Source organism: Pipistrellus kuhlii, unplaced genomic scaffold (genome assembly GCF_014108245.1).
Source record: "Pipistrellus kuhlii isolate mPipKuh1 unplaced genomic scaffold, mPipKuh1.p scaffold_m20_p_13, whole genome shotgun sequence".
Lineage (NCBI taxonomy): Eukaryota > Metazoa > Chordata > Mammalia > Chiroptera > Vespertilionidae > Pipistrellus > Pipistrellus kuhlii.
In genome coordinates, this window is record NW_023425438.1 from 42,444,465 (window position 1) to 42,468,145 (window position 23,681).

Genomic DNA, 23,681 nt, shown 5'->3' on the forward strand with positions numbered 1-23,681 from the left:
CTGCTGCTGTCCATGGTCCTGAAACATTGATGTGGACTAAGGAGGTTTTTCTTAAGCCTGCATCTGGGGACTCCTATTTTCTCCCAGGAATTTTTAAATCGATAAAGTAGCGCTGACAAGAAAAAAGTAAGGTGGGAAGAAAGAGAGGAGAAAGAGGAGAATGGACAGAGGTAGAGTTCGCATGACATTGCAGGAGAAAATAGGGTACTTGGCTTTAACATAATTTTCAAACAACTGCAGATGCCAGCTTGGGAAACAGAGGGGGATATACCATAGCTGATATAGCCAATGAAGAAGGAATGGGGGGGGGGGGAGTGTGTTTTAAGTGATATAGAGCAATACCAGTGTCGGCATGAGAAAACGCATTAAAGTTGCTCTGGGCGAGACCAGACAGGCAGCATGCTGTGAACGCAGCATCGCTTGTGTCAAACCAAACTGACATAGGTTTTTGTCTTTATTTTCCTCTCTTGGTTTTAAAGCAAGTTAGTTGGCATTGTAGCAGAACAAATATCACTGTAACTTATGCTTCAGATTGTGCACCTCTTCTGTAAGTTACATTCAAGCCTCAGTTGATGTAGTGGGCAGAGCACAAAGACTCACTGCGATCTCTATACAAGTTCTCCCAACTACAGTGTACCCTCCTCTAGGACAAACACGAGGTATTAAACGTGTGTGTGTGTGTGTGTGTGTGTGTGTGTGTGTTTCATATCTCAAAATGCCAAAGTAGAGTTCCTGGCTCAAATGAGAGGTTCAGGAATATCCTTGAAATCCATAAAATAATCACAATGCCTTCCACAGAGAAGCGCTCAACAGAGGCTTGTCAGCTGAGTAAATGCTCCGCTTGCTATAACACTCCCGGGAAATTCTTGCTCCTTTTACTGTCCATTCCCCCTTTCCCTTGGGGACTTCAGGTCCCAGCAAACCTCCCTCCCGCCTCAGTCACCACTTTCTCTGCACCGGGGCTCTGCCCTCCTCCTGCCCCAGGTCTGTGCCCTCTGTGGCACACGCTTTAACCCTCCTCTTCAACCCTAGTCCCTGTTCCCCTCCTGGATCTCTCTGGCACTGGGTCTCCATCCCAGTCCCCCAGCCTCCCTGCAACTCAGCTCCGGGTCCCCGCCCGCAGGGGAACGCGGTTGTCATGGACACGGCACCTGCGCCCTCCACTACCATCCCCTCCCCCCACCTGCCGCACGGAGCCGGGCTCCTCCAACTCCGACCCCGACCCCGACCCCGCCCAGCCCGCTCCGAGCGCCCAGGCCCCGTGCTCTCCGCCACCCCCAGCCCCCCTGCCCCGCGCTTCCCGGGCCCGCGGAGCCGGGGGGGCCGCGGGGGCGCGCCTGGCAGCGAGCGGCCGCGCCTGCGCACTGCCTGCCTCCCCTAGCGGCGATCCGGGCCGCTGCCGCCTGCGCCGGGGCTGGACTGGGAGCGGGCGGGGGGCGGGGGAGCGGCTCCGCTTCCAGGCTCGAGCGAGGCGGGGACCCGGGCTGGCGGGCGGAGCAGGAGGCACCGCACCTCGGCCTGAGGCGGCTGCTGCAGCTGCTGCTGCCCTTGTGCTCGCCGCCCGCCGCCTCTCCAGCCCTTCTGCGATCGCCCTTCCAGCTGCTCGGCGCCGGCGAGAAAGAGGAGGAGAAGGGGGAGGAGGCGAGAAACTCCCACCGACCCACCGAGGTGAGTCCCGAGCAGAGCATCCTCCATCCTTGCCTGCCTGCCTCCCTCCCTCCCAGCCTCCCTCCTCCCTCCCATTCTCTCTATCCTTCCCTCCCTCCTCCCTCCCAGCTCTCCAGCCCTCCCGCCCGCATCCTTCCCAACATCCCTCTCTCCGCTCCCCTCCTCTCTCCCTTCCAGCCTTCCTTTCATCCCTTTCTTCCTCTCCGCCGCCGGCCTCACTTCCTTCCCACCCTTCCTTTCTTCCCCGTCTGTCTTCCTTCCAGCCGCTCGCCCCAGAGCGCGGCTCTGCATCCTTTCCCTCTTGTCTCCATCCCTTCCACCCGCTTTCTTCACCCCTTCCCGACGGGAGAGCCTTTGCCCGCTAAAGTGTCCGATTCAGGGGCTTCCAGAAAATTGGGCACCTACACTGACAGGCATACTCTGCCACAGCGGACACCTTGCAGGTCCGCACGTTATGTGGAGGAAGGGGCAAGTTGGAAAGAGTACTAGGAGCTGGAAGGGGAGGAGGCTGGAGGAGGAATCTATGGATTTGTGCTGTATTAGAGTGGGGGTGGGGAGGGTTATCACTTGGACATGTTGCCAACAGCCCCCCACACCGCCCACATCCCGCTTTTGCCATTTGTGTTTTCCTCCTGGGAAATACATAGTCTCAGTGTGTGCCCCACTTTGATGGTTCCCCTGCTTTGATGGTCTCTGTGTGCAGCCACAAGGAAAGAAGAGAACAAGAAAGAGGGGATGGGAGAGAAGGGTGGTAGCAGTGGACACTGCTATGTCCTTTCCCCCTGGGCCTATTCGGATGGACGCTTTCAAACCACCCGCCTAACATTTGGCTTGGAATTGAACCCCTGTGTCCCTCAGTCCTGTCTCTGCCTACTTCAAAGGCGCAAAGTCTCTCTAACTTCAATGCGTGTGCACCACATTGTTACTTATGCAATGTTTTCATCAGCACCCAAAACACTCAAGTGGATTGATTTGGGAAAACGAGGAGTAGAGGGTGGAAGAGATGCACTTTGTTCATTGTGGGTTAACTTCTAAGCGAGGACAATGGGTAGGCAGTTTCTGGAGTAATGAGGTTATACTCCACAGGCTTATCAATACATCGCTTTGATAGCATTAGCGGCATGATAGCCTGTAGCAGATGACCTTACCCCCCACCCCCCCCATCCACCTTACAGGAACTCTGGAGATGTTTGAAGGGAAACGTACTGTGTGATTCCCCTTTGCAGTCTATGGAAAAGTTGTTAGCTCCGGGATCATTATTAACTATTTACAATTTCAGTTGCTTCTGCACCCATGGTTTTCACCAAATCATAGGTTTTACTTTGCTTTCTTTAGCTTGCACTCCAACCCCTTCTGTTATATGTGTTCATAGTAAGTTGGCAGTTTTCCTTTTTGCAAGCATGGCTGCTGCAAAGTTTATTTATGTGTGGTGAGACAGCCATGCCTCAGAATGTTTAGTGTACTCATCATTTCAGAAAGGTCCAAGGAACTGTATAAGTACAAATAAAAAAATGGAGTCTTTGGAAGCCTGTATTTTGCCCTATCTACAGTCTCCTTTAAAAAAAGAACAAAAGCAGATAATATTAATATCTGTAGAATAGCTGTGTTTTATGTGTAATGGGTGTGTGGGGAGGGTCCGAAATTAATGGATTCAGTGAAGCTGCCAGTAAAAAAAACAACTGTTCTGTGGAGAAAATTATTGATTTTTTTCCCTTTTCATCGAAATTATTAGATGCCAGTAGTACAATATGCACTTGTGCATTTTATGAGAATGTGAAGTAGGAGTTGAGATGAGGAGAATTACCTTTCATAGTGATGGAGTGCTGGTTGGATGAGGAGCTGATACAGTTAATCATCTGAATCAGTTTTTAGGAAGAGTGCGATATTAGGAATGATGGACCCACCCCCTGCCCCAACTCCCCTTGGTAGGAATGCAATTCCACTAATGGCTTGGCTGACTCTGCAGCTATGTGGCTGAAGTGTAGTTGAATTATGAGTGTTACCAACATTCTGATACAGAGTTGCAATCAGCCCTCTGTGCACTGGAATGGCTACCTTATTTGATAATGAACACAGCTGTAGACAGGGGTGGTGTTGTTGATGATGTTTTTTTTTCCTGGAATGCCATGAAGCAAGTTAAAACTTTGGTGGTGATAATATATGAATACACTTTCTTAATATATTTTCAGATGACTTTTCCCTCCCAGTAACTCTACTGCTCTCTCTCTCTCTGTGGGGCTTCATATATGTAATGTGGGAAGGAAGCAGCTCTGCTTATTAAAAAAATTATATATATATCAGAGTCTAACGGAGAGGGAGAGATTGAAACATCATTGATGAGAATCACTGATTGGTTGCTTCCTGCATGCGTCCTACTGGGGATTGAGCACGCAACCCAGTCATGTGCCCTTGACTGGAATTGAACCCGGGACGCTTCAGTCCACAGACTGACGTTCTGTCCACTGAGTCAAACCGGCTAGGGCTGCCCTGCTTGTTTTTATTGCAGTTCGCTATAAAGAGTGATGTGGGTGTGTGCTCAGTTTTTAAATACTGTGCTTACTAGGGAAAGAAAGGTACCTTTTATTTGTTTCCTTTGTAAATATTCATTCACTCACTGAACACAAAATTTACAAGGTTATTAAAGAAAAGAAACGAACACTTGTTTACAGCTAGATTTTGAGAGAGACTTGAGTGAAATTAATAAAACATGAAATAGACAAGCAGCTAGTGTCTTATAGAAGCAGTCTGTTACTCTGACTATAATCTAGTTTATAGATAAAGACCAATTTCTGAAGAATTTCATTTCTACAGGCTTTCACTTTTAGCTTACTAGACCTTTAAGAATGTATAATCTATATAAAGCCCAACAGAATATTTTGTGTACCTCATAGGAAATATTCTAGATCATTCTCTGTGCTTTTCTCAGAACTCTTAAAACCTGCCTAACCCTGTGCTTAGTGGTATGAGGTTTTCAAAAGAAGTAAAAGACACTCTTTGACCTTAGCTTACACTCTAGTTGAGAACGGGCATTTGCATGAGGTCATATTTCACAGTAGCAAAGAAGGAGATCTTTGGAGAGAACTTTAGATTTGAGTGCATGCTCTACTTAAGTAGTAGAGTGTTGTGCCCTTGCATGCTATTTAAGTCTTTTTCCTCATCTGCAGAATGGAAATTATGGCAGAGTCTGGTTCATGGGATTGCGTTAGGGGTTAAATGTGTTAGGCACAGTAGTAGGTACAAAGCATGTGTTGAGTAAACATAATTATAATGAGGAGAACTGATTTAAAAACAGTCCAAGACAATATATGATGATGTACTGGAAAGAAACGAAGACCATGTGTTAGAGGAGATCCAAAGAGGACAGATGTTTCTGGAACCAGGGAAAGATTCCATTCAGGAGTAGCACTTGAGCTTAGACAGACTCCTGGGGAGAATTTCATGCATGGTGGGTCCCACAGCTGGGAAAGCAGAGCAGGAGGAAGCCTGGTGTGATTGGGAAGATTGTTCCTGGAAATTTTGACAAACTGATGAGTATATTAAAAGGTATTAGATACAGTCTGAGTGATTACAGTATCAGTTGGGGTAAAGCAACTTCTTGTGTGTGAGGCCCGTTTTATCATAGAGTGTTCAGCTACCAGGGGAGTTTAAGTTCTTTGCCTCAACCGAAGCTCCATCCCAAGACACTGAGGAATCCAAGGTCTGTGTCAGAGGGTGGACCCAGAGCATTGTTTTTATTCTTTTCTTTAAACTTAAAGACATACAGAAAACTTGACCTTTCTAAACAATGATTTAATATTATGATGATATAATTATCACAGGTCTCTCCTATTTTGCAAAAACATTTCAGGACTGTATCTTGGAGAATAATAACCAGGATTATTTTATATTGACATATATGAAGCCAGTGTTTGTTAGAGTAATTGTATTTTCTGGAACTTTATTTTCACCTTATTATTGACTTTGCTTAATTACCACAGCCCTTTTCTTGGGGGAGGGAGGTGTTCAAGATTATTAATAACTCCAAATGGGTTACAATCTTTTAAGTATTTTATTGGGCATGAAGGTGGGCTAAGGATAGAGGGTCTACCTGGCATTGTGTCTGAGCAAGTGAAGTATCTTCTCTGTGTGGGGTGGCAATTGCTCAATGTCTAAGTCTGTTGGTAAACCTTTGTGTTTGGTTGGTGTTCATTAACTTTTTTGAAATATATATCCATGAATAATTTACCCAACATTATAAGTGATATGATTAAATTATTTAATATATATAAAAAGAGATTTTTGGAACATTTTACCTGTAGGTACCACAGGTCAGTTTTTATAGTGCTCATGTTTAATCCATTTTAAATAGAAAGACACAATTTCATTGCTTTCTCCAACATAGTTAAAGGTCTGCTTATGTTTATTATTTTGTAGTTCTAATAAGATAAGAATTTGGTTTTGTGAATATTATCCTAAGATACATAGAATATGAATACATATATAAAAGCTAACAGTTTAACAGACCACAGACTGTAGCATTTTTATTTTATATTTTGAGGTTTTTCCCAATATTCTGATGTTTTAAAGATTCATAGATCTAAATAAAACATCTACAAATATATTACCTCTAGTCAGTTCCATATTAAAGCATCAGTAATTTTTGAAAAAATTTACTTTGGGGCATTTTTATTTTTTTTTCAAATGTGAATTTTATTGTGGAGGTGAATTCTAACAACCACAAGTGTGCATTTTACAGCTCTTTGAAATTATTACCTGTAACCCATTATAAAAAACACACAAAGAGATAGCTTGACTTTATAATGCTTAATTTTAGCAGGCTTCTTTTGTGCCTCTTTGTTTAAAGGCTGCCTGTGTATACAACTCTGAGACTTACTTTTCAGCTGTGAGTCCCATGTACATTAACAGGAGTGAAATAAGAACTGTGAACTCAGGTTAAGGTGTTGGCCAAGCAGAGAGGTGGAATAAGGATGAAATAAAGTGAATTCATTTTGTTTCATCTATTGAGCTGAAAAATTACAAATAACAATAGCAGGTATCCATACCTGAAGAAAAAAAATGAAGAGTAGTCATACATTCTCAAGAATTATGGGCTAGATCCTGACTCTTTGTTTAAATATTCTGATGTTTTAAAGATCTGATTAATTAGGGGGTTCCTATATTTTTGCTCCCATGCAGATACAATCCATGTTGCAGTTGTTTATACACACACACAAGATCATGATGAGAAACATATATGTAAAACCAGGTATTGGTTTTTCAGTATCTTGCTAGTTTTCAGTGTCTTGCTATTTTGTTTATTTACCTTTCTGGGAGAGCCAAGTAATACACTTGTGGAAGTTGCCCTGTTGGGATAGATCCAGATCAGCTAACATCCTAACTTGCTTTAGTGTTCCTACATTAAATGATTGACATGCCATTGTGTTGGGGTAGAAATAATTTAATTTTATAAGACCACAAAGGCTATAGAAATATTAATAGGACACTTTCGATATATTCATTTTATGCAAATTGGGTTTATGTTGTTCATTCCATATTGGCAGTAAGTCTATAATCTTTTTTATGGTGCCTTGGTGTTTCACAACTGAAGGTATGTACTCTTTAAAAAAATATTGTATTGATTTCAGAGGGGAAAGGAGAGGGAGAGAGAGATAGAAACATCAATGATGAGAGAGAATCATTGATCAGCTGTCTTCTGCACATTCCTTACTGAGGATCTAGTTCACAACTGGTCATGTTCCCTAACAGGGAATTGAACCACAGGCTCCTGGTTCATAGGTAGATGCTCAACAAAGCTATTAACTCTTAATGGAGACATGTCAGTTCTCCCACAGCCTACTAGAAATGACAAAGACGCCATAAATGACCAAAGGATCTGATGTTATCATCTGATTTCAATTGTGATTAGACAAAGGCTTGTTTGCCTAATGTCACCGTCTTTGAGATACACTAAATGATATTTATGCAATTAGAATAACTTATTTATTTAAGAAGTTGTATATACTCTAATTTTTGTCTTGTTCTCCGCCTCTATCCTTTGGGACTTTGTGGTCACCAGTCTTTCTATCAATCCAGCTCCAAATTCCCATTAAAAACATTCAGCCTTGCCCGGTTTGGTTCAGTGGATAGAATGTTGGCTTGTGAACTGAAGGGTCCTGGGTTCGATTCCGATCAAGGGCACATACCTAGGTTCCAGGCTCCTCCCTGGTCTGGGCCTTGATCAGAGCTTGTGTAGGAGGCAACCAATCAATGTATTTCTCTCACTTGATGTTTCTCTCCATCATTTCCTCTCTCCTCCACTCTCTAAAAATCAGTGGGAAAATATCCTTGGGTGAGGATTTAAGAATAAATTTTTAAAAAATTAAATTTGCTGAAATACGTTTTATATATAATAAAGTACATCCAGTTATAGTTGTGTGCTGACAAATATATCGATACCTGTGTAACCACCACTGCAACTAAAATTTATTTCCATTGCCTCTGCTTTATTTGATTTTCACCTTTATAGATTAGGTTTTCTTGTTCTAGAAATGGATATAGTTGAATCAGAAAAATATGCACTCATTTTTGTCTCTTTTTTTGAGCATATGTTTTGAGATTTGTAAATGATTTTGAATATATAAACTTCGAGAAGAAAATATAGGAAGAAATCTTTGTGATTTGGTTGAGGCACAGAAGTCTTAGGATGCAAAAGCACTAATCATAAAATTATAAGAAAAATAGAAAATAAACTTTATGTAAAAAAATTCCACTCTTCAAAACACACACGATTTGCTAAAATATATATATATATATATATATATATATATATATATATATATATATATATATATCTGGAAAAATACTAATTATTCTAGTTGTATATAGAACTTTTGTATCTCATTAAGAATACAACAACCCAACTAAAAATGAACAAAATATACAAAGAGCAATTTCACAAAAGAAGGTACACAAATGAACAATGAGCATCTGAAAAGGCACTTAACTCTCTTATTCACCCAAATAATGAAATTTAAAGGCCACAATATACTACCACTCTACAAACACTAGAATGGCTAACTTGAAAAAGACCAACAATATCAAGTTTTGGAGAGTGTGAAGTAACCAGATGATGCACTGAGAGTTTGCTGGTGGGAATGTAACACTTTTGAAACACTTTGGTAGTTTCCCTGAATGCTAAAAACACTCTTAGCACACAACCTGGAGATTCTGCTCCCAGGTGAAAAGAAAACATGTGCACAACGACTGTTTTTACATGAAAATGAATATCAGCTTTACTCATAACAGTTTCAAACTAAAACCAACCCAAATATCCACCACTTTCCCATTTTAAAGTTGTTCTTTTGAAATGGAAAACAAAGCCGCTGGTAAGTTTTTTTTTTTAGAGATGTACTATTTGCTATGTGTAACCTGGCAGCAGAAGAAAGGAAACACATTCAAATATATTTGTAAACATAAGAAATCCACAGGTAGGTCACTCCAGGCATCAGACCTAGGCTTAGAGTCTCCTCTGTGCAGGTCTCTGAACTCTGCCCTTCTGTGTCCACACCTCATTTTCAACCAGTGGTCCCTTCTGATCTCTCTGTCCAGCACTAGATCACATGACCATCCCCATCCAGTCAACAGCAAGGGGAAGGAATCACCATGCATGATGGGCTTAGACCAATGGTAAGCAAACTGGTCTGTTGACTAATGAGTTTGCTGCTCTGTTGACTAATAAGTTTGCCGACCACTGGCTTAGACTAATTGGTAGATGAGCTGAATGGCAGTTCTGGAAAGAAAAAGGAAGGGGGAAAGGACTGTTGGGTAAGCAGACAGCAGTGTGTGTTATTAATTTGATTTAGAGACCTGCCATGGTGTTCTCAGTCTTCGGGAAAGAGGTTGAATAGAAAGCTAGGTTTGTAGGAAAAGAGGAAGGATGACATTTAGACCACAGTTCACAGCATGAACTGGAAGGGAGAGAGTCTCCATCCAAGAGACTAGTTCAGAGTTGGCAAGCAGACAAATAGTGGCGGGCAGAGCCAGGCCCGTGGGGGCCCACGGAGCTGGGACAGGAGGCAAAAGTCCGCGCTGGCAGTAGCCTGAAATCCCAGCAGGCCACCTCGATTGGGGTTTGCCCATCTGTGAAATCAGGACCTCGGGCAGGACGATTTTCATGTTTTGCTTTGAAAGCAGAAACTAAAACAGTAATTATTCTTGTTTTAAAAGGTGTTCTCAACCACTTTAGATTCTTGTGTGTGTGTGTGTGTGTGTGTGTGTGTGTGTGTGTGTTTCCCCCTAATAATTCTGTTACAAACCTGGGCCTGCATTAGTTCCTTGTAAGTGCTAGCTAATAGATTAAGCCTCCAAACTCATTCTATCTTTGAACAAATCCTATTTCTGGTTAAACAAATGGAGCAGACATACATCAAGTAAGCTTTCTTACAAGTTGTTGAAAACACTGCTTTGGAGGGACATAGCCCTGGATCTGTGTATGAATGAGTAAGATACAGCAGCACTTGACCTCATGAAGTAACAGTCTTGTAGAGGTGAAAAGTACCTGAACACTTTAATCCCAGAAAGAACATGACAGATAGAATATAACAGTGTGTAGTACAGTGTGGTACGGACTCCACAGTGGCATGGGTCTGAAGTCCAGGTGGATACAGAACCAGAAGCTTTGATCTAGTATGGATGGGAGAGATGAAGGAATGGATGACCTTGCATTAGTACCTTATTCAGCCCTGCTTTGGTCTGGGAACTGGGACAGGCTGAGTCAGCAGGAAGATGAGATTGATGAGCACTGCAGGGGAGAGGAGAAGTCACATCCAGAACTGAGGCTGAGACTCAGATAACTGCTTAGGAGGCTGCTGAGGAGTGGGACTGGAGTATAGGGGAGAGGCCAGGAGGCTGGAAATATTTGGGCATTCTGTATAGAGGTATCTCAAGAATGCAATCACAGAGGGTGCACTGTTTCAAAAGAACATGTTTTGTTTTTTTACTCTTTCATCAATACATGACCATTGTAGAGCAACTAGAAAATAATAACAAAAAGAAATGTTAGAATAAAAATTACTGAAGTCTACCTCTCCAGTGAACATTTGGTGAATTTCTAATTTTTTTTTACCCCCACCACCTCTCTGCCACGTCATGAATATATCTTGAGTCTATCATATAGAAGACTTTTCAAAGCAAAGCTGAGATCATAGGCATTATGTACCGTGTTCTATTTTTAAATTAAACATATTGAACATTTCCTAAGAAAATGAAAAGTCTTTCACATTAATATCTGCGTGACATTACATTGATTGGAGTTTCAGTTTCCAGTTTTTGGCTACCTACAGAGATAAAATGTTTGTGCTCTCTGCCTTCAAAAATGTGTCCCGGACAGATTGACTTTGGGAGACTCAGGAAAGTGCCTCGAAGGTACAAGTGGTCAAGATCTATGCAGCAAGATATACATTTTTATACTTACTTAAATGGTAACATGATGTTCTATACCTCATTTTCACTTCACATATAGCTTAGCTGGTAATATATATCATATATATATATATATCAATATATATATCAATATATCAATATATATATATATATATATAATATTTTTAAAAATGTTACTTTTTATTGATTTCAGAGTGGAAGGGAGAGGGCGTGAGAGATAGAAACGTCAGTGATGACAGAGAATCATTGATCATCTGTCTCCCGCACACCCTACAGTGGGGATGGAGCCCACAACCCAGCATGTGCCCTGACCGGGAATCAAACTGTGACCTCCTGGTTCATAGGCCGATGCTCAACCACTGAGCCACGCTGGCCGGGCTACACCATTATTATTTAACTGCTACCTATTATTTTATAGTGTGGTTGTACTATAATTTATTTAATCCTTGTTTTCATAGACATTTAGTTCCTGCCAATTTGCTATTTCACACTATGCTGTGGAAAGCATCCTTAAACAGATTTCTTATCCACATGTACTAGTGTGTGCTTTTAAAAGGGTAGACTGATAATTTTAAGTTTGGAGACATGAGGTTTGCACATTTTATTTTATTTTATTTTATTTTATTTTTAAAATATTTTATTGATTTTGTACAGAGAGGAAGGGAGAGAGAGAGAGAGTTAGAAACATCGATGAGAGAGAGTCATCGATCAGCTGCCTCTTGCACACCCCCTACTGGGGATATGCCCTCAACCAAGGTACATGCCCTGCAAATGATGAGAATTCCTTCTTTTTTTCATCATTTGCAGCAACCTGGATGGAATTGGAGAACATCATGCTGACTGAAATAAGCCAATCAATGAAAGAGAAACACCACATGACCTCACTCATTTGTGGATGATAAAGAACATTATAAACTGATGAACCAAGAGACAGATATAGAGACAGTAAAGCAAAAGGCAGACTGTCAAATTACAGTGGGGAGGGGAGGAAGATCTGGGGGAGATAATAGATCAACTGAAGGACTTGTGTACATGCATATAAGTACAACCAATGGACATAAAACTCTGGAGAGGGAGGGTATGTATGACAGGGAGGGAGGGGGCAAAAAAAATCAATAAAATATATTAAAAAAAAAAAAAAAAAAAAAAAGGTATATGCCCTTGACCGGAATTGAACTCGGGTCCCTTCAGTCCCCAAGCTGACGCTCTATCCATTGAGCCAAACCGGTCTCGGCGGTATGCACATTTTAGATTTTAATAGTTGATGCCCAATTGCTCTTTAAAATGGCAGTGCTAATTTACATTCCACCAGCAGATCAGGAAATATAAATGTCCTCACCCTTTTACCAGTTTGGCATAGTAATTTTAAAGTTGGAGAAGTTTACCAATGAATAGGTATGAAGGGTATCTCTGTCTTATGAATTTGTTTCTCTCTGGATTCTAGAGAGGTTGACTATCTTTTCTTTTCTGCCTAACGGCCTAATGTTTTGCTTCTGCTGTGATAAGTGTGTTTGTTTATCTAGGTTTTTCTAGTGGGTTATTTATCTTATTATAATTTATAGGACTTGTTCATATTCTCTGCATTTAAAGACTTTGATGTTGTCCCTGAAGTAATATTATGCTATCATAACTACAGTAGTTTAACAGTATGTTGTGATAGCTAGTAAGTGATGGATTTTCTTTTTCCAAAGTTTTCTGTTTTTATGCCTTCTCTTCAGAAGGATATGAAAACTAAGTTATCAAATTTCATAACACCCTGGGTATTTTAACTGGCACTATAGTTAATTAAAGATAATTTGAGAAGTAACAACTTTCTAATTCAGGGGTTGGGAATGTCCAGCCTGCAGGCTGTATAAGGTCCAAGTAATTATTTGGTCTGGCCCTGCCAAGCCATTAAGGGTGAGTTAATTAAATATTTGACCAGCCCTAGTTGAACTGGCTCATTGAGTAGAGCATTGGCCTTGTGAACTCAGGGGTCCCGGGTTTGAGTCTGATCAAGAGCAAGTACCTCAGTTGGAGGCTCCTTCCTGATGTTTCTCTCACATTGATGTTTCTCTCAGTCTTTCCCTCTCTCTTCCACTCTCTCAAAGTCAATGGAAAAATATCCTTGGATGAGGATTAAAAAAACAAAAGTTTGGCTAAATATAGCAGGCTAATTTTCAGGTTTATAATTTTCTATGGCCCCCGAATGATATCATAAATATCCAAATTGCCCTTGGCAGAAAAAAAGTTCCTCATCCTTGTAATCTTGTTTATAGTCCTTCCATTGGCATGTTTTTTCAATGAAGAAAAAAAAATTAGGATACTGAAGGCCATAAAAAATGAATGATAGTTAATGATGGTTCAAATATTGCTCATATTTTTTCTTTTAGTTTTCTTCAAGATTTAAATTAGAAATTTTTTATTCTAATTTAGATTTAGTATGATTAATTTTTCATCTATGAAGCACACTATACTATAGTCTAAATATACCTTTTTACTTTAAAAATTATTCTCAATATTTTTTCTTCCTTAGTATGCCAGATACATTATTATTTTTAAAATCAACCAGTATATTTGTTAATCATTTTCTTTGGAATAAGCAGTATATACCTGGATTCCATATACTCACTTCCAAATATTTACTTAGTACATTTCTAGGCCTTTATAAGTTTTTTACAGTAATTTTTTTTAAAAGTGGCTCTTCAATAGCATGGGCTAGATTTTTTCTGGACCTTGGACTGAGTTGAGTGAACACTGTTCTGACGATGGTGATAACATGCTTATGATAATATTCATGATATTAAACTTTCTAAAGTTTAGCTAAACGACTTTATCTTTGGCTGTTATTTTGTTATCATTTTTATATTGGAACTGTTATGCTATATACCATCTTCATCCTACTTTCAAGCATTGCTTTTTAAGAATGTTTAAATACTAAGACAGCAGCCAGTTCTGCACTACTCAGAAGACTTAGAAGTGTTTTGTTTGGTGCAGAGTTTAATTTTTGAGCACTAGATATTTTTCAGACTTCAGGAGAAGGTGAACTTTGTTATTATTTTTATGATCTAATATCATGAAAAATGGTAACTTTGAATGAAAACCTTTCAATGATTGTGCACATTAAGAAAGTGGGCAAATTGCCTTGAACTAACTCTAAGCATTCATCTGGTCTAAGCTGTATCCATACACATCGATATTGATTTATCATTAATGAACCCATCACATCAAAATTCTGTGATCCACATCAGTTATTATAGATGATACAAATTGAAAGCATGGATTTTCTTTGTAGGATATTAATTGAATATGGATGTGAAGTTATTAATAAATGGCAAGTCAAGATGTTTTTATTAATGCTGAATCACTTTATCAAATTTATAAAAATGTGGTTAACATCTTAATTCTGTCTTTTCATAAAGAATTGCACAAATAAGTATGTTATAATAATTCTAATACTATAAATTTGAACAAATATATCAATGAGCAGCATATAGCTGTGTTCAGCTTGAATAATTTGAGGTAGATCTATTTATCTGATGAAATTATCTTGACACCTGGCTGCCTAAGGAAAGAATTGTGTGTGCTGTTGCTGTGATGAATAGCTAATCTCTTAAATTCAGGTGCATTACATTTTGTGGTTGCTTATCTTAACTTACTGTTGCAGAATTGTTTTTAACTATAAGTTACTGTATGCAAATAATTATTATTATTCAAGTAATTATTGTAAATATTTTATAAAAATTATAGATATGTGATATAAAAAGTTTTCTCAGGGAGAATGTTAACTTTAAACAGATTTTATTTCTATCCTTATCTAATCTAATAAAAGGGTAATATGCAAATTAACAGTCACTTCGTGACAAATATGGCAGTGCCCATAACGTCCTGTGCCCAGACTGCAGAGGGTGGGGGTGCTGTGGATACAACGTGAGATTGCTGGGCTGGGGGCATGCTCTAAGCCGCCACCGTGTGGCCTGGGGCATGCCCATGGCCCAGCCGACAGCAGCCCAGTTGATAGAATGCCCCCAGCCCAGTGGACACAATGCAGGGGATCCTCTGCACATGAGCTGCAAGAGGAAATACCTTTTCTTATACCTCGTTGGCTCAGCAGCCTGTATGCTGCCACTCCCCGTGTTCTTGCTAACTTGGGTAATAAGAATCCAAAAAGATGATCTAGGATTTTTCCACCTCACTCCTGGAGGAAAAAAAACTAAGGTCTGCTGCTAGAGGGGCTAAGAAATGTCATATCCTGCCCTAGCCAGTTTGGCTCAGTGGATAGAACCTTGACCTGCCAACCGCAGGGTCCGGTTCGATTCTGATCAAGGGCATGTACCTCGGTTACAGGCTCCTCTCTGGCTGAGGCCCAGGTCAGGGCTCTTGCAAGAGGCAATCAATCGAAGTGTCCCTCTTATATTGATGTTTCTCTCTGTCTTTCCCTTTCTCTTCCATACTCTCTAAAAATTAATGGAAACAGCCGAAACCGGTTTGGCTCAGTGGTAGAGCATCAGTCTGTGGACTGAAAGGTCCCAGGTTCGATTCCGGTCAAGGGCATGTACCTGAGTTGTGGGCACATACCCAGTAGGGGGTGTGCAAGAGGCAAGAGGCAGCTGGTTGATGTTTCTCTCTCATCAACGTTTCTAGCTCTCTATATTTCTCCCTTCCTCTCTAAAAAATCAATAAAATATATTTTAAAAAAATAAATAAAAATTAATGGAAACATACTAGGTGAGGATAAAAAAGAAAGAAAGAAATGTCATATCCTATGAAAGACACATCTTGAAAATGCCTAAAGAAAGTTATCATTTTTTAGTGGTGAAGGGACTGGAGTTTGTGTTGATGAAAATAACCTTGGTTGCTCCAGCAGTGGCAGCAGCAGCCGGGTGATGGGGCTGGCGCTTCCCCCTGTGCACAAATTTCATGCACCGGGCCTCTAGTTATAATTATAAAATAACTTATACTCTGTATTTTCCCCTTTCACTTAAAAAAGTGCAGATATTTACTAATATATAAATATTGGAGACTTGTATTCTGAAAATTTCTTTAAAAAATATATATATATATTTTATTGATTTTTTACAGAGAGGAAGAGAGAGGGATAGAGAGTTAGAAACATCAATGAGAGAGGATCATTGATCAGCTGCCTCTTGCACACCCCCTACTGGGGATGTGCCTGCAACCCGGGTACATGCCCTTGACCAGAATTGAACCCAGGACCTTTCAGTCCGCAGGCGAATGCTCTATCCACTGAGCCAAACCGGTCTCGGCGTATGCTGAAAATTTCAAAACATCATTAAAAGAATTGGAAGGACCTAATAAATGGAAAGACATCAGTGTTTACACATGGTAGCTTTCCCTAATTTAATCTGCAGATTCAGTGCTATATTATCAAAATCTCAGCTGCCGTTTTTGCCAAAATCGACAAACAGATCCCCTAATTCATATGGAAAGCAAGAATAGACAAAAATAGCTTTGAAAAAAAAAAGTAAGGATTCATCCTTATCTGTTTTAAAACTTACTACACAACTGTAGCCATCAAAACTGCGTGGTACTGACATAAGTGTACAAATGTAGATCTATGTAATAGAATTGAGCAGTTATTATATATATAAACCCATACATTTATGACAAATTTTTTTCCAATAAGGGTGGCAAGGTAGTTTAATTGGGGAAAAGGGAGTCTTTTTGACAAATGGTGCTGTGGCAACTGAATGTTTACATGTAGATGAATGAATTTGGACCCCTTCTCTCAACATATATACCTTAGACCTAAATATAAGAATGAACTCTTAGAAGAAAAATTGATTTAACTCCCGATAATCTTAGATCAAGCCAATAGTTTCTTAGTTGTGACACAAAAAGCAAAAGCAACAAAAGAAACAAAAAGATAAATTGGAGTCTATCAAAATGAAAATCTTACTTATCAAAAGACACCAAGAAATGAACAAACTAGAAAAACAATCAAACAAAAACATCACAGACACAGAGATCAGGACTGTGGTTACCAGAGGGAAAGAGGATGAGAGGGGTGGTAATGGGTAAAGGGAATCAATTATTTGGTCACAAAAGAAGATTTGAGTTTGGATGGTTGGGCACACTATGCGATATATAGATGATATATCAAAGAAATGTAAACTTGAGACATATATATATATATATATATATATATATATATATATATATATATTTTAACCAGTGTCACCTCAATAAATTTAATTGGGAAGAAAAATGATAGCATGGAGAGGAGAAAGTGAAAAATAATATTTGCATCATAAAACTCTAGGGTTCAGAATACATAAACACCTATTACAACTTGATAATAAAAAAGACAAATACATAAATAAAAAATGGGCAAATGACTTAAATAGATATTTCTCACAAGGATATATACAGATGGCACATAAGCAAATGAAAAGATGCTCTGCTTCATTAATCATTAGATTCATGCAAATATACTGGTAAACCACTATGAGACACCTCGTCATACTTACTAGGCTTGCTCTAATAAATAAGAGGGACCTATAAAATGTTGGTGAGTCTGTGAAAAAATTGGAATACTCATATATTGCTAGTGGCCTGTATAATGCTGCAGCCACTTTGGAAATTATTTTAATACTTTCTCAAAAAGTTACTTACAGAGTTATCTTATGACCCAACAATTCCACTCCTAGGTATATACTCAAGAGGACTGAAAATATATATTAATACAAACCTCTATATACTTATATTCATTATTTGTTACAGCTCCCAAACTGAAACTAACAATTGAAGAATATATAAGCAAAATGTGGTATATCATTAAACTGGTATAATATTCAGCCATAAAAAGGAATAAGTATTGATATATGCGAAAACATGGGCAATCATGAAAACATTATGTAAAGTGAAAAAAGCTAGATATAACATGCCACATATTGTATGATTTCATTTATATGGAATGTCCAAAAAGGCTAATCTAAGTAGACAAAAAAATATAATAGAGTAGAAGTTACCAGGGGTTGGGGGCAGGGCAGAAGTGATGAATGCTTGCTAAGGGTATGAGTTTTCTTTTTGAGCTGATGAAGGTTCTGGAATTAGGTAGTGGTGATGGTTGCACATACTGGTTGGGTATATTAAAATATGGCTGAATTTTATCTTTTAAAATGGTGAATTATGTAAATTGTATCTCAAAAATACAAGGCAAGCAAATCAAATAATTATTTGAAATTTTATTTGTTTTTCCACTTGAAAAGTAGACATCACTAATTGTCTTAATTTTAATTCTTATATTTTTCATAAGATGTGAGCTGAAAGCAAATACTCATTGTAGAGTAGAATTGTACTTCCACTAGAGTAGAATTATAATTCTGTAAATGAATATTGTACTTTGAAAATTATATTTAATTGTGCTCACAGCTAGGTCTGATAAAGTTGAAAAGACATGTTTTAATTGCCTTTCTTAGGTAAGATACCCTATTTAGTCTATCAAGATAAGTGAGACATGATATCTGCTGCCATTAGGACAGGCCACAAACAAACAACTAAAAAAAATATGTCAGCAATTACAGGAATAGACAAAGCTTTAGATAGCAATAATGAAGCAGTATTTATGGTCAAACAAAATTAGATAAAAGTCAAGAAGACTTGCACTTTAATGGGAAGTGGAAAAACATGTAGAAGTTTGTCATAAACACAAATTATAACATAGCATTCCAGACTAAGGAGGAAACATGAAGGCAGGGATGTCACCAGTTTTAGGGACCAACAAATAGTACAGTTGCCAATGTGCTTGAAAGAGGGATGATGCATGAGGAGGTGGGAGGGATGGAGAAAACAGCACTGATAAAATAGGAATCTGAAACCATCTGGGTATGAGAGAATGAGGATAACGGTACAGAAAAGGGTAACTATGACTTTTATCACTTGTCTTCCTGGTGTGAAACTTAATTTTTATCACTGTCCTGCTGGTGTGAAACATAATTTAGGAGTAAGCTGTTGTTAGGTTTGGTGATGTTAAATTTGAAATTTGAAGAACTTAAAGGAAGTCCATATGCAAGCCTTCACTAGATACTTATGCATAAGGTCTAGACTTCTGAGTTGTTTATATTCATATTAGAAAATTTGGAGTGATGGTGGAAGTAGATGAAGTGTCCCAAAGGTTGCATAAAGTGCTGTAATAATTACAGGGTCTGCATCCCCAGGAATACCAGCACCTAAAAGAAAAAAAAGAAAAAAACACAAAGAATAAAAAACATTTGAGGGGAAATAAAGGAATAGTATGAAGCATTTAATCACTGAAGTCAAGGAAATCAGCAAAGTGAAACACACACACACAAACAAAAACATGGCAGAGAGAGAAGAATGTTATTATCACTTCAAATTCTTGGTTCAGATTTTTCCCCAGACCATACAGAGGCAAAATAAGGTAGGCTGTAAGATCAAATCCTGCATCTGTTTATTGCTTCCACCCATGAGCTCTCTGGGTTTTGACAGCCAATGGGACGAAGGAGAGGAAGAGATGGCATGAGCAGATGATGAAGGCTGACGCTGGAAAGCTCTTCTGTGGCTAACCCTCTAGCACTCAAGCAGTCCGGTCCCAGGAGCCCTGGAGCTCAGCTGGTGATGAAAAAGACAGCGCAAGAGACTACATCAGTGGCCAAAAATATGACCCCATGACCAATGCATCTTCTGCTTAAAAGCTATCTGTGGTGGACAGTCAGATTAGGTGTTTGTTCATCTTGATGTCTGATATTTAAGCTGGGAGACTTTTCCTTGTAGCTACACTCTTCAGCTGACTGCACTGTTCGATTAGCGTGGGTAACATTTAAAAAATGAAGCTTGCTGTAACTGTGACTCCCATGAGTTTAGTGATGTGTGTCCATACAACTAGCAGATGTAATTTCTCAGTAAAGAGAAAACATTTCTCAATATATCTGGCCCCTGCCGAAGAGTTTTCACACCTGTGTTTTGTGGACAGGCAGGTCAATCATGATTTTATTGTGGGGATTAGGGAAGGTGGATGTGAGTACTTCATCCATTTTCCTAAAAAAATTTTTTTAAGATGAGAAGAAAGAGTTTCCCAAGTGTTTCTTGTTTCAAGGGGAAAAAGTGATCACCAGATGGTGATTGGAGATCGGGGAGAATAAAGACTAAAGATTGGCCACTGGATTTGTTATGTAGGAGGTAGATAGCTTGTTGACCTTTTCCAATGTAGCTTTGTGCCAGTAGTGGTCAGCTCAGAGATCTGAAATAGTATTGAACTTTGGAGAGACTAAGAGGAGAGAAACTAGAAGTTTTGTATGTCCCAAGTTGTTTGGCAGAGTTGGGTGATGAAAGGCCAGGGAGAGGGTTTTTAAAAGGAAGGTTTAGTTTAGTTTGTTTTGTGTTAACTACTGGAGTGGGAAAACATCATGGGTAGGATGTTCATTAGCAAATCAGTGTCTTAAAGTAGGCAGAAAGCAATGAGTTTTAGAATTTTACCACTTTTTAAAGTTTATGTGTCGTCTGCATAATTTCTGCTGTTTCTACCTTATTGCAAAGCCCAAGTTAGACAAAACTTGGTGGAGGGAGGCAGGAAGAAGAGGTTGGTTATGCCTTGCTGTATGTATATAACGGATGGATTCCTTAAGTCCACTTTTGTAATTGTAATGCCCTTTTTCATATCATAACCATTAGGGAAGTTATGATTTAAAGAAGTCTTTTTGAAACATTAATGCCACCAGTTGTTTTTATTTGTTGGTAAACAGACATTTTTCTATATTTTGCTTAAGGAGAATAATACATGACTTACATATGTTCCTTGTTCCCTTCTTTCATTTCACTTTTGTCTAACAAGTCAATTTATAAGTATTAAATTGCAAGACAGGTTAAGTCCTTAACTCTCTGAACAAAAGTGTTAAAAATGTGAGGAGTTTTTCCTCAGACGTGAACAATAGACTGAGTTGCCCACCTTGAGAAATAATAAAATGTTATGGTTTTGCATTTGTATACCTACGAATTAGGAAATTTAATGATATTTCCATAGCAACTGAAGCAATCTCCTTGCACACTTGTTTTATGCCTGCAATAATATACAACAGCATATCTGAGAACATTAACTTATGGTCCAAGACAGGCTAGGTGTGTAAGTGTTAAGTACAGAAGTATGTACAGAAGGGAGTTACTGGATTTTTAAGAGATATTTAAAGGGATAAATTAAAGTCATATCAATACATGTAATTACTATTTTATATAAGTAAATATTTTAAGAATTAATCCTTCAGATGAATAGAGGTATTGAAAAGACCTAAAGGACTTTCCTGAAATCTGTTACATACCTACACCGAATTTGGTAAATGACTTCTCCAGTCTGAAGAATTGTATCTCCATCTATATCAGGGAAGGTTCTGAACTAGCCAGTGTCTCTTCCACTTCTTTGGAAATGGGCAGGATTAATGGGGGAAAAGGTAGCCTTCTCAATCTACTTCATGTCAGAAATAAATTTATAGAGGTGGACTCAAATACCTAGGGAGTAATTGGCAATGACTTCATGAGATGCTTAAATAAGGTTTTTGGAGATCTCTGTGACCAGTGAATTTAGGAGGGTGAGAGAGAAGGCTCTTGTCTTACTTCCTTCTAGCCTTTGTCCCTAATATACATCACGCTTGTGTTATTTTGCAATAGTGCTACTGTGATAGAATTAAAATTTAAAGATGGTTCTAGATGGATTCATTGAATGTAGTTCAATACTTTTAAAATTTCTTTTCCGACTACATTTTTCTTGTTAAGTAATTGATTTTTTGTTTTCACCATCATTGATTATTCTTGACATATGAGCTTTCTCAACTCCTTTCTCTCTCTGGTTTCTGATGACAGATTTTTGAACCGTCCAAAAACCTCCAGGCTGCTTAATACTGTACTGTCCTCCTGTCATAATTTAATCTTCTCTCTCTGTTCCCGAGTGTCATTTCTCCGGTATTATATCCCCTAATCTTGACACACACCTGCACCAGATTAGTTTTCCATCTTTCTAATTTTCCTTGCCGAAAACCATTTGGTGTGCTTCTGTGGCTACCAAGTTAAATCTAAATGCCTTCACCTGCCATGGAGAGCTCCCATGTTCCAAACTCAAGTTCATATTCCAAAAAGATATGCTCACACCCTGTGAGAATACTCTGCCCTAGCAAGCAAAACATTGCTCTCCCAGTGTACTCTTTTTCTCTTCCATGGGCTCCTGGGACTCACATTCTCCTGTCTGCCTAGGAGACATTGTATGCGTCCTTAAAGTTCTGGTTTGCATCCTTCCCTTTTGGTAAACCTTTATCTGAGTTCTTAAACGTAGTCCATTTTACTCTTCTCTTAACTTCTCTATCCTTTCTTTGTCTTCCACTGATGTTATACCTTGTCTTAGAGCTATTGGTGTATCTGTTGCTTTGTCTCCATATCCTACTACATGGCCTACACATTTGACTGAGTCTCTTTAAAGCCAGGCTAAGCTTTATTTAATCTATGTCTTTTTTTCAATATATGCCACATGATTTTCTATAACTTTGGTAGTTACAGGAGTAATTTAGTAAATTTATTTTGTACAGATATTCAATTTAAATTTATTAATCCTTTTAAGGCATGAAGTGAATGGAAGGTTATATAGGTTTGTGGTATTTGGAAATATCATTTTTATAATATCTTAAAGCATGTTAAGACAATTCTTTGAGGATTAGAAAAAACCCCAGTGAGTTTCCAGGAGTTATTGTATTGCATAGTCTTACATCACTTTTTAAAGTTTATAACCTTTGCATTTTATCAGCAAGATGATAATAAAAATACACAGTTTGATAATTATGGTATACAGCCAGTTAATTGGTAAAAAAAAAAAAAAAATTGGAAATCTAATTTGTGAAAAACTCCTGCAAAAGTAACTTAGGGAAAAAAAATCTACACTCAATTTGATATCAAGTAGGGAAGGCTTTTGCAAGCATAAGGGAGAAATTTAAGAGTAAATAACTGATAGATTAAATATGATACACACTTTAAATGGTAAAAAAAACAAGACAAAATAAAATAGTAAGGTATATATACAAAAATTTGGAATATATGATGCAGAAAGTCTAAATCTATTTCTTGGTTAATAAATTCAGCAAATAAAAAGCCCCCAGTACTTCTTTCAAAACAAAAAAATGGATATGCTATTTTTCTAATGAACATATTTTGCTTTTATAATCAGGAAGAAAGAAAAAACCAAAAAGTTGTGATAAACAGAACATAAAATTTGGCATTTTGCAGTTTTTTTTAAAGTCATTTATTCTCAAATTTGTCTTATGCAATAACATAATCTTATATATATTTACTTTTAAATAAATAATAATTTATTATCAGACATAAATGCTAGCAGAGTTAACTTTCAAGAGCTAGATCAAACATGAAGAGAGAGAAAAAAACAAGGCACTAAAAAGGTATTTCCAGAAACATAATGACGGAAAGTGTAAGACTCATTTTCTGTTTCTTCCAAGCTTCTCTATGGCTGCACAGTGTTATCTTTGTTGAAAAGTTGAGAAAATGTCTACCCAATTATCATGATTAGACCTGTGTTGCCATAAAATATCACTCATGTTGTCTCAAAAGACACATAAGTGAACAGCTCACAAGAGCTCTTCTCA

General features: G+C 38.5%; 1 protein-coding gene across 3 annotated transcripts in view; it reads left to right on the forward strand.

Moving 5' to 3' along the window:
* Positions 1 to 1,393: 1,393 nt before the first annotated feature.
* The window catches only part of CTNNA2 (catenin alpha 2), a 1,074,738-nt gene continuing 1,052,450 nt past the window's right edge, over positions 1,394 to 23,681 (forward strand). The window contains exon 1 of one of the 3 annotated variants that reach the window (XM_045580946.1): positions 1,394 to 1,668. The gene's annotated coding sequence lies outside the window, so the exon portion shown is untranslated. The remainder of the gene's footprint in view (positions 1,669 to 23,681) is intronic. The other 2 variants (XM_036435853.2, XM_045580945.1) reach the window with 2 other exon arrangements.